This window comes from Sapajus apella, unplaced genomic scaffold, assembly GCF_009761245.1.
Source record: "Sapajus apella isolate SASKATOON/1434 unplaced genomic scaffold, GSC_monkey_1.0 scaffold283, whole genome shotgun sequence".
Classification (NCBI taxonomy): Eukaryota; Metazoa; Chordata; class Mammalia; order Primates; family Cebidae; genus Sapajus; species Sapajus apella.
Window position 1 is genome coordinate 90,136 of NW_022437223.1, and position 12,339 is coordinate 102,474.

The 12,339-nt window shown below is 43.0% G+C and overlaps 1 pseudogene; it reads right to left on the minus strand.

Annotated features, from left to right (window-relative positions):
• Positions 1 to 6,108: 6,108 nt before the first annotated feature.
• Positions 6,109 to 8,112, minus strand: LOC116545535 (annotated as a pseudogene).
• Between the last annotated feature and the right edge of the window lie 4,227 nt (positions 8,113 to 12,339).

The window sequence follows — 12,339 nt, forward strand, 5'->3', positions numbered from 1 at the left end:
AACCCTTCACATGCAGTTGTAGAGTCTCTGCCAGGGATACATGCCAGCCCCGGGGCAGGGGCTGCAAGGACATGCCCTGCAGACCTCCCTTCACAGCTCGAATTGTCGTGGGATGGATCTGTGAACTTCTGCCACCCAGCTTGGGGAGGTGGTGTCAAGAACCAGGCTGGGCTCTGCTTCCCTCACCTTATCCCCAGTGTCCAGAACAGGGCTGGATACCCTGGAGGTACTCTCTGCATAGACAGACGAATGCCTCTTTCCAGGAAGGGAGCTGGCCTGTGTTCCCCTGGCTCTGACAGCTGGGACTCCATGGACCCAGAGCTGCTTGGCCAGGCCACTGGGAATGACAGGTGACACCTATGGAGCACTACTAGGGGGCTGCCACCTCTCTGAGCACTTTGTATGTATTAACTTTTATATTCTCCCCACTTACCTACCATAGAGATACTATCATTAGTCCTATTTTTTAAAACTTCGAAATAATTTCAAACTTGAAAAAATATTGCAAAAATGGTCCAAAAAATTCCTGCCACACCTGTTGACGTCTTACAAACGTGGCACAATGATCAAAACCAGGACGCTGACAGTGATACGACACTGTTGATAATCCATAGATGGGTTTTCCTGCCAACCTCCGTTTTCTGCTCCAGGATCTACTACAGGACCACTTTGCGCTCGTGGTCCTGTCTCCTTAGATTGGAGGGTTCTAAGAAGAACATTCCATCTGTCCTTGTCTTTCATGACCTTTGCACTTCTGAAGAGTGCTGGTCAGTTATTTCATGGAAATGCCTCTTAATGTGGACTTGTCTGTTTCCTCATGTTGAAATTCAGATGAAATTCCTCATGTTGAAATTCAGATTTCTTTTGGGCAAGAAAACTACAGAAGGGAAGCCATGCCCTACTCAATGCATTGCATCAGGAGCTAGTTGATGTTGCATTAATCCCATTTTTAAGATGAATAAACTGCAGTACTGAAAAGTCACAAAACAGATTTAGAATGCAGCTAACAGCTCACATCTGTTGAGCACTTGCGCATGCAACTGGGGAAGAGATAGATGGGCAATGTATTTAGCCACTTCTACCCCTGGGGCACAGCGAGTGGATCCCCAACTCAGCAGTCAGCAGGAGAGGGAAAGGATGAGGACACAGGGTGGTAGATGGGAGCAGCCAGGGTGAAGGACAGAGCCAGCTCCTGCAGCCTCTAGGGAGGGGACCGGACCCACAGAGGCAGCACTGGGCCGCTGTGGTGCCTCTGACCCAGGCAGATAGGCGCAGAGCCCGGGATAGGGGCCGGACCAGACTAAACAAGGCACAACCTGGGCTCTGGTTTGGGTAAATCCTCAGCCCCAAGGCTGAGGTTGGCGATAGCAGGGGCACAGCTGGGGCTTTGCGGGGGGAGCTGGGCTTGCTCTGCAGGCCACACTGCAGGAGCGCCCCCACCAGCCCTCTCCACTGAGCTCTGCTCATGAGGGTGTTGGGCGGGGGGAGGGGGGAGGGGAAGGAGGCAAAGGAGGATGGGGCCCTGGACCCCCACAGTGTCCCCTTCAAGGCTTCCCCAGCCCAAGCTAGTCATGGGGTTGGAGGGATGAAGGACGGAGTGACCACAGCTGCCCAGCATTAGGTAAATGTGCATTTTAATATAGGTTGCCCACTGCCCTCCCCAGCCTGTTCCCCTGACCACCTGCCACCTGTCTTTGGCTCACCTCGGGGCTCCCCATGTGGTACCTGCTCTCCCTCTGTCCAGCCTGTGCTCTCTTCCTGCCTCACACTCTTCATCTTTTTGAGTCCTTCTCTGAGATTCAATCCATGAGACCAACATACTCATATGGATGAAAGGTACACTCTCTCAAAAAAATTTTGACTTTATATATAACAGATATTTGCAATATATAAAGCAAAACATAGAATAACAGATATTTGCAATATATAAAGCAAAAACAAATGCAGGGGAAATTGACAAGTTCACAGAAATCAACCAGATCCAACAGACAAAAAGTAAGTAGAAAATGACAGCAGTGGTTTGCTAATGAGCATAAGAAGTTTCCAGAGAAGCTTATTAAAAATGCAGGCTCTTAGCACTTTATGCGTCCTCCAGATCCAAATCTATATCTATGGGTGTGGTGTGAGAATTCACAGCTTTAATAAGCAGCCCAGGTGATTCTAATATACTTTAAGATCACCGAGTTAAGTATTACAATTAACCGTGTGTGATTTAACAGATACATTGAGAACTTTGTACCAAAAAGAGAATGATTATTCTTTTGAAATATCAAAGAACATTCATAAAAATCATTTGGTAGGCCACAAACAAAAATCCTTAGAAACTTTCAAAACTCCAAAATTAAACCATCTTTATTTTTAGGCCATTTTTAATCATAAAGTGGCCAAATTAGAAACTAACACAAAACAACAGCAAAAAACAAAACTAGGTAAACAAAAACCATTTGCTTAAAATGTTTAGAAAAGCTCTCCTAAATAAAGAAGGCTGGGCATGGTGACTCGAGCCTATAATCCCAGCACCTTGGGAGGGCGAGGTGGGAGGGGATTGCTTCAGGCCAGGAGCTCAAGACCAGTCTGGGCAACATAGCAAGTCCCTGTCTCTACGAAAAAATTAAAAGATTAGCCAGGCATGGTGGCGCATGCCTGTAGACCCAGCTGCTTGTGAGGCTGAGGCAAGAGAATCACTTGACCCCAGAAGGTTGAGGCTGCAGTGATCTGTGATCATGCCTTGCACTTCAGTCTGGGTGACAGAGCAGGACCCTGTCTTAAATAAAGAAACAAATATATAGGAGAGAGAGAGAGAAAAAAAAAAAAACCCTAAAGTAATAAGCCAATTAAAAATAAATGGCTGGGCATCGTGGCTCACGCCTGTAATCCCAGCACTTTAGGAGGCCAAGGCGGGTGGATTACCTTAATCAGGAGTTCGAGACTAGCCTGGCCAAGATGGTGAAACCTCGTCTCTACTAAAAATACACACACACACACAAAATTAGCCAGGCATGGTGGCACATCCCTGTAATCCCAGCTACTTGGGAGGCTGAGGCACAAGAATCACTTGAGCCCAGGAGGTGGAGGTTGCAGAGTGAGCCAAGATTGTGCCACTGCACTCCAGCCTGGATGACAGAGTGAGACTTCATCTCCAAAAAAAAAAGATTAACTTATTAATAGTGTTATTAGTATAATAACATTTAAGGTACCTATGGGATAAAATATATTATTTGGGGACACAAAAACAATGGTCAAAAAAAAAAAAAAAAAAAAGAGACCGAAGCAGCCACATCTATCTTGTTATTTATTTATACAGTATCATGTAGATTAATTTGCTCACTGATAAGCAAGAGAACAATGTGACAAAATAAATTTAATACCATACTTAAAGTGGATGGCCAACATGTCAACAATACCAAAGGAAAAATTGTCTCTTACCTGAAAAATGCAAGAGAAATCCAAAGATAAGCATTTCATAATCAAAGTAATTACCACATACATGGTAAAGGCCCTTGCAGGCTTTTCATAATGTCATGTTTCTTCTGTGATATTTTTATTTGGCTGTTTTGTGCAGAGTTAGTCTATTCACCAAATAACCATCTATATTCATATTGTACATCATGCCATTTTTGAATCCATAGTAAAAAGCTTATGTTTTTGTGATTCTGTAGTAAAAAGAACCTTTTGCTGATGGCTGTTACCTTCTAAACAATGGAAGTAAAGGGAATTAAAATAGGAAAACTATGTCACAATTGTCCCTGACCCAAACCACTTCCACACTTTTCACCATCCTTTTCAGCTATCCTTAACAGACATGTGCCAATCTCTTTTCTAGACAATTTCACCTTCAATACTGCTGAGAATCTGACCACTAATGACCATAATGAAACACGCTTTGGGGGAGAGCCTGTTCATTTATTTTCATTCCCGTCAGTGCCTTCAGAGACCAGAGTTGCAATCACAGCTACTTACTATTTAATTCCCAGCCAAATTGATGATCAAATTGAAAAATAGAGGCAAGCGGTCTGATGTAGAATGCTTTTGTCTGAAGTGTCCTTATGGCATCATTATAATTGCATTAATCTTTAATCTGCAATTAAACAATAAGTTCCAGGTAAAAGATAGCTGCAAACAGATCCCCTGCATGTGTCCTAGACAATGTATCTTAATGGGAGGTGTAGAGGAAGGGACAGAGAGTAAGGTGTAATTAGGAGTAAATTCGTCAGGGATCCTGCTTCAGTAGGAGGTTATTTATGGAGCTGAATGACTCCATAATTTCCTCATGCAAAATGACTTTTGCATATTCAGATCTTCACTAAATAGCCTCCTTGTCTTACAGTGTGGGGGACTGCAGAATAACAAAACACAAATGCAAGTGTGACAATGAGGGGAGAAAGCTTGGCCTGACTGATAAGTATTGGCGGAACTTGTAACCTGCCTTGCATCTGCAGCTTCCCAATTAAGGGGCCTGCTTTCCAGCTTCCACAGTTGCTTAATTGGAGATCGAGGCCTCCAGGCAGGCGTGAGCACCCGCATCATTATCAGGTAGTTTGTGGACTAAGTGCTCAGGCTTGTCAATTTCCTTTCTTTATCAGAGCTGTCAACAAAGTGTCCTTCTTGAAAGAGTGAAACACCTGGAGAAGAGGAGCTTTTTCTGAATACAACAAAGCTCAGAGTAGACCAAAGGTTTCAAGTGTTCCTGGAGTAGAAGCATGGGGAAGGCCTGTCTGCCTGGCAAAAACAAACATTCGAAGAGGGCTAAATCACCCAAAAGGTCCTCTGTTTCAGTTTTGAGTGGTCACCTAATTTAGCTTTTTTTTTTTTTTTTTTTTTTTTGAGACAAAGTTTCGCTCTTGCTACTCAGGCTGGAGTGCAATGGCTCAACCTCTCTGCCTCCTGGGTTCAAGCAATTCTCCTGCCTCAGCCTCCTGAGTAGCTGGGACTACAGGCGCGCACCACCATGCCCAGATAATTTTTGTAGTTTTCTTTTCTTTCTTTTTTTTTTGAGACGGAGTTTTGCTCTTGTTACCTAGGCTGAAGTGCAATGGCGCGATCTCGGCTCACCGCAACCTCCGCCTCCTGGGTTCAGGCAATTCTCCTGCCTCAGCCTCCTGAGTAGCTGGGACTACAGGCACGCACCACCATGCCCAGCTAATTTTTGTATTTTTAGTACTTTAACATTTTGGTTGTTCCTAGTACAAAAGCAGCTTTAGTCTAGTATGGTCCGGAGCAAGGGACGTGATGTTCAATTTCTTAGGTTCACATACAATTACACTAGTTAGTAGTGAAATGCTTATGGGGAAGTTATTTCACTATTCTATGCCTCCACTTTCTAACTGTTAAAATGGAAACAGTGGCCGGGTGCGGTGGCTCACGCCTATAATCCCAGCACTTTGGGAGGCCGAGGTGGGTGGATCACGAGGTCAAGAAATCGAGACCACCCTGGTCAACAAGGTGAAACCCGGTCTCTACTAAATATACAAAAATTAGCTGGGCATGGTGGTGCGAGCCTGTAGTCCAAGATACTCGGGAGGCTGAGGGAGGAGAATTGCTTGAACCCAGGAGGCGGAGGTTGCAGTGAGCCAAGATCGAGCCATTGCACTCCAGTCTGGGTAACAGCGAAACTCCGTCTCAAAAAAAAAAAAAGGAAATAGTATTACTACCATCTCATATGTTTATCAAGAAGACCACGAGTCAATATACATAAACTTCTTTGTGTGTGTGTGTGTGTGTGTGTTCCAACAAAACTTTATTTACAAAAACAGGAAGCAGGCACGTTTGGCCCTCAGATGTAATTTGCCCATCACTACCCTTAATGATACTCCGATGGCTTGGCTGCCTGAGGGGGTTGTGGCCCTGTCTGATCTTCTGTGAGATGGAAACCACTTCAGTCTCCTACTGTGCTGACCCTGAACGGGGAGGGCACTGTGTTTGGAAGTTTCTGAGCAAGTGGTGACAGCAGAGGGCAGAATGTGAAGGCTGTGCTGGAAAAGGCTGAACCTTCCTCATAAGCAGCACGGACTGCTTTATTCCAGGTCAGGCCCAACTTTCCCACCCCCTCAGCCCCCCCCCCACACACACACACATGGTCCCTGGGTGGGCACTGTCCTTACTGGGTCCCTAGGATCCCCTGCGTTGTGGCCTGACCACCAGCCCCTCTCTGGTGATGGCCCAGTTGTAGCTCTTCGGGGAGTCCAATGCTGCTTCCACGCGTGCCTCCAGGTTCTCTCGGGTGATGAAGTTTTTCGCCTCCTCCTGCAGCGGCAGCACTTCCCGCTCCTTGAGCTGCGCCCAGGTCCGCGCCTCTTCGGCCTTGCGGGCCTGCTCCTCCGCCTGCCACTGCTCCTGTTCCCCCGCCTCCTGCCGCAGCCTCGCTATCCGTAGCTAGTGCAGCCGCGGGTTCCCCGCCTGGTTCCAGGCCATCAGCTCGCGGTGCTCGGTGGCTTCCTCCATGGCCTTGCTCCGCCAGGACCCCGGCTCTGGCCTCGTGCGCCTTCCTCCGCACCTCGGACCCGAACTCCATCCTGAGGGCGCGCACGGTCTGGCGGTAGTGCTGGTAACGCTCCATCAGCACTAAGAACTCCGCAGGATCCACCGCGGGTGGCGTGTTCACGCGCCCGATCTTGGATTTGGCTGGCGGGTCGTGGTGGGTCTTGCGGCCGCGCACCGGCAGCACCAGCGGGGCCCTGGGCCGGCAGGGAGCCCGCGCGCTCAGGCGGCTCAGCGCGCTTATACATAAACTTCTTAGAGCGACACCTGGTATTTTATGATATTAACATACAATCTGGTAAAAAGAAATGTCATGAGCCTAGGATCCTTCTTTTTAAAAACATTGACCTGGCCAGGCGCGGTGTCTCAAGCCTGTAATCCCAGCACTTTGGGTGGCCGAGGCGGGTGGATCACGAGGTCAAGAGATCAAGACCATCCTGGTCAATATGGTGAAACCCCGTCTCTACTAAAACTACAAAAAATTAGCTGGGCATGGTGGCGCGTGCCTGTAGTCCCAGCGACTCAGGAGGCTGAGGCAGGAGAATTGCCTGAACCCAGGAGGCGGAGGTTGCGGTGAGCCGAGATCGTGCCATTGCACTCCAGCCTGGGTAACAACGAAACTCCGTCTCAAAAAAAAAAATTGACCTTTTCTACAGTATATACACAGATCAAACAGCACAGTGTACTCCACTTCATTAATATACACAATTATTGTAAATTAAAATTAATACAAAATTCTTTGAGCACTAAAAAAATTAAAAATACTTTCAGAGAAAATTACTTTTTAATTTATCTGAAGAGGTAAAATGTATCCTAACAAAAACATTTTTTTTTTTTTTTTTTTTTTTTTTGAGACGGAGTTTCGCTCTTGTTACCCAGGCTGGAGTGCAATGGCGCCATCTAGGCTCACCGCAACCTCCGCCTCCTGGGTTCAGGCAATTCTCCTGCCTCAGCCTCCTGAGTAGCTGGGATTACAGGCACACGCCACCATGCCCAGCTAATTTTTTGTAGTTTTAGTAGAGACGGGGGTTTCACCATGTTGACCAGGATGGTCTCGATCTCTTGACCTCGTGATCCACCCGCCTCGGCCTCCCAAAGTGCTGGGATTACAAGCGTGAGCCACCGCGCCCGGCCACAAAAACATTTATCTATAAAAGTATATCTAGTTGTTTTGTCATAGTTGATTAACAAATAGTGCTGTATGATATGAAATATTCCAAATAGAATTGGTCTTTTTAATAAGCAATACCGAATAATATGGTTATTAAATTCATATACTTTTTATTGCTTGAACTGGCTTATTTATAGCATTTGGCACCTATCAATTACTTTGAAATTAATTAGAAATATAATTAACTATGGTAACAGAAAACTTAGGATATGAAAATACATCTTAAAAAACAGGAACTTCTATAAAGAATTTTTATTAAAGTAGCACATTTTATTTTAAATGGAGCATTATTCTTAGCATATTTTTTCAATGATTTATGTTTACAATCACCCTAATAATGATAATAACTATGTTTATTATTATATAGTTCATCATGGAGCCAAAGTAATTCCAACATGCATTCATTTATTCATACAACTATCTCTGAGTTTCTGTATAAAAATCATCACAATCATCATTAACATCATCAAATGGTCTATTCAAATTTATCAATATTTATCAAATGCCTAGAGTCTACAAGGCAATATTTTAAAGGAAAGGCAATAGATAGAATCATCCTCTCTGTCAAAGTAAAGAATAAATCCTTTTAAAGCTAAATTCAGCTACCCTAATATATTCTCAATGTGGCAACAGAAACAATTTACTCTGGAATAGACCCGCATTTCACATTTCTCCTTGACTTCACCTGTTACATGTGACAATAAATAGCAAGCAAAATAAACCGATAAATATTAAGGCCTTCAGCAAGAGTGAGTGAGAAGAAAAAGAACATAACGTTGGTTAACAGAAATGAGTTTCTCCATTTGCATACTTTCATAATATTTAAGTTGCTTTAGGGAGGCTACCATAGGGTGCACTTTGTCATGAGAAAGTTTTTCACGGTAGCTCTGTATCCACAAGTTACTCAAAGGGATCATTTCAAACTACCACTGAATTCAAAGTGTTTGATGAACTCAGTAAGGAGTGTTGTTAAGTAGAGGCTGTGCATGTTGGTGGAGCTAGATGACTTTGTCTGTGTTCACGTGTGATATTGCATATTTGTACATTTCCCCTTATTTTCCAGAGCTTCTAGGTTGTTTATTACCTATGGCTGCTATGGCTAGTTCTCCACGAGAAGTTCATGTTGTGCTGATGTGGGGCTGTGGCCGAGGGTGCTCCTGAGCCAGGGTACCTCCTGACTCCCCCACTGTGTGGCTTTTGGCCATGAGGCTCATTCTTGCCAATAGAAGAGCAGAAGCAATCTCTATCATTTCTGGTCAGGACTTTTAAGAAGTGGGTGGGAAATTCTATCTCCTGTTTTTCCCCTTGTGCTGGCTGGAAGCAGAGGATTCTGAAGCCACAGGGGACGACAGAAGCAGGTGGAAGGAACCTGGGTCTCTGAATCATATGGAGGAAGGGATCCCAGAAAAAAAAAAAAAAGAGTATCCAATCCCAAGTTAATTTTTTTCTCTGTCTCCTGCAGAGGATTTTTGCCAAAATAAGCTGAGCTTCCTTGTCACTACCATCACAATCTTATTACACATGAGGGTGATTTATTTAACGTTGTCACTGAATGAAAGGCTGCAGGTAGAGATCTCAACTGCAGCCAAAAATCTAAAAGGATTTGTAAATTTTCTGACAAACCTATCTCAATAAAGCACAGTAGAGACTCAGAAATAAGACTTTAAAGGCCTTCAAGTAGTCAAAATAATGAATGTCACACATTCCCAGTGCCAAATGATAGGACTTTTCACAGGGAAAAGTCTGTAAGACCTCACTTTGAGCTCTTATACTTTACAGACCAGTTTAAGAAGCATTTCATTGGGGTTTCCAGTCTGTGGCATAAAGAATTAGCAGACACACTAATGGTAGCAAGAAACAGAGCTACATTGATTAATGTGCAGGAAAAAAAAGTCTCAAACAGAAAAAAGAAAAAAGCCTAAAAAAATAAGAAGAAAACTTTTCAAAAACCATGACAGAATCTGCCCAGTAGAAGGAATGCAACAGTACAAGTCACTGTGTTTTAAACTCCATGTTCATTTTCATTTACAAAACTTTTCGATTTAGAAAATAACTATAGACATACAGGTAAGATTCACATAGGGTAAGCTACTGGCAACAATGTAAGTTGAAATTCTTTGATTCCATACATTTGATTAACATCAAATTATTCAATTATTTCACTACTTATAGTATTCCTTTTATAACTTCTCAACCATTTTTAGTATACCTGTTTTTCATACATAAATCCTTAGCCGGCGCTTCAAGCAAAATAATGTCACTTACTTATTTAAAAAAAAAGTAAGTGTTCTACACACTTTCCCCAGTTCTGAATAGTAAATATTTCTTTGCCTAGTATCTCACTGTAACATTCAGGAAACAGTACCACAAAGTGACCTCCTGAGGAAAGGAAGGCTAAGAGGTGCAAGGTCAGATGATTTGAGTAACAAATAAAAATTAAAGGCAAAAACAAAAGAGCAAAAAAGGTTTACTAGAATCAACTCTGATTATCTTTAGTCACTCCAGATGAGGGGAAGAGATTACAAGGGACATTTAGTTTCTGTTATTAATGTATGCCAAGGTTATACTAACAAGTGTAAGTTACATTTGTATAGAGAAAGACCCATAAAGCTGAAGAAATTGATCAGTTTCTACAACTCCAAAGGAAGGAGCAGGCAGGGAATTTACTTGGGAAAGCGTGGCTATTATCTAAGAATATGTATTTTCAGTGGATAAAGCACGTTTTTAGCAAGGGAAATTAACATTTTAGTCTTTCTGGTGACTTCCCTTTTGGTTAAACTACGGTCAGGAATATCTGTCTTTGATATTATGTTATTTCATTGTCCACTCAGTTTTGGGTTTTGGTATGCAGAGGGCAACCATACTCTGTAGTCTTTTAAAGGGACAACATTCCCTCATATATATGGGTGAGAAAGAGTTTTCGTAAGACTGCATAAATTTTGGGAGATTTTTCTAAATATATTCAATGATCTGTAGCTCAATCTAAGGAACAGAGCATTAAATTGCAAGGTCATTCTAAATATTCACTGGTTTGTGTTTAGTTTCCATATTCTGAGGGTCAGATGCATATTCTCTCAAATCATCCCTTTCTTCCCTGTGCTCAGCCAGCACTTTGCCCATACTCCTATTATTACAACATTCTCACATTGAGATGTAAATATTTGTATGTTGTTTCCTGCTGCATTTGAGGAGAAATGTAAGACCAAGGGGTTTCTTTATGTCATCCTTATTTTCTATCAACAAAATGCAATGCCTGGCACTAAGTAGGTGTTTAATACTTGTTTGCTGAGTGAATGTAAGACTATCAAAAGTGCAGGAGGAATACCCTATTTAAGTAATTTACAGGGAGAAATAAGTCTTTCAGTCAGAATAGCAACTAGTTTACCAACAAAAATGGGAACACACCATGAATTATGAATGATTCATGGAATAAGTGATTTCTCACTTTATATTAGCTTTTACTTGGCCAGAATGTATGGAGTCCCCTGGGGCTTTCTGCATTATGAGTTGGGAGTCACCAGTATCACCAGATAGTAGGTCAAAATTAGGGGAGAAGCTATAGCCCATGGCTGGCTCTGGGTCACAGTTTTATATTTCTGTTTTGTGGTAAGGTAAGAGTGGGCATGTTCAACCTGCAAATCACTGCTGTGTTCTGGGCAAATAGTTAAGCCCCATCACAGTGACAAATGCATCCAATTCCTTCCTCTGAAGGAGTATAGAACCCAGAAAGTTCCTCACATTCAGCCTGACATACTCAAAACCTCCTTTTGTTTTGTTCTATTGAGTAGGATAGGAATAAAGTGAGGTGAAATAGCATTTCTGTAGCACTGAGACCAACAGTTCAATTGGGAATCATTCCTTAACACCTACAGACGACACATGGGCTATTAATTTCAATGACAATGAATTGTGAAAGAATGTGCTATTATTACACATATTTTCAGTCAAAACCAAAATTCTCATTAGTTTTTGAGACCAAAACCATTAAACACTAATTTTCTGGGTTAATGTTTTCTATGCTATTACCATGTAATGAGTTGAAACTCTCCTCCCACCAAACTCTCACTGTGTCTACTGTTGCCCTTACATGTCATTGAAAGACACATACTATATTTGTGGTTAGGTATGCCATGCTCCCATCAGGAGCGAAGCTAATTTGCTCTGTAATGCAAATGACTGCGTTCATCAAAGGAGCTTTGTTAGTTATTCATTGTGTTCCTTTTATCATTCCTTCCCAAACCCCAGCCATTCTGCAGCAAGCACAGAGGTGCCTCAGCAGCAGTGGCAGCCACTGTCAAAGGTATCCTTATCAGGAGAGGCGGGGTGCACTAGGAATGTCCTGCCAAGTCACTGCAGGCTCTTATCGTCCTGCTCTTTTGTGCATAGTGACATTCTTTGTCCTTATTCTATGATCTGCTTTTCTTAGCATGGTTCATGGTGCGAGACTCATAAACACATCTATCTAGAAACACACACACACACACACACACACACACACACACACACACACACACACACACACTGGGAATATAAAGGATTTGTGAAAACACTGGGCTGTTTCTTCTTTTTGTGCAAAATGAATTACTCTGTTCAACCCTTCTACATGGAGAGCTTGAGTGTCCGCCAACTTTTTAATGCAAACATGATTATTTAAAGCTGTCACAAAACTCCAAGAAGCCGAGTAAGAGTGG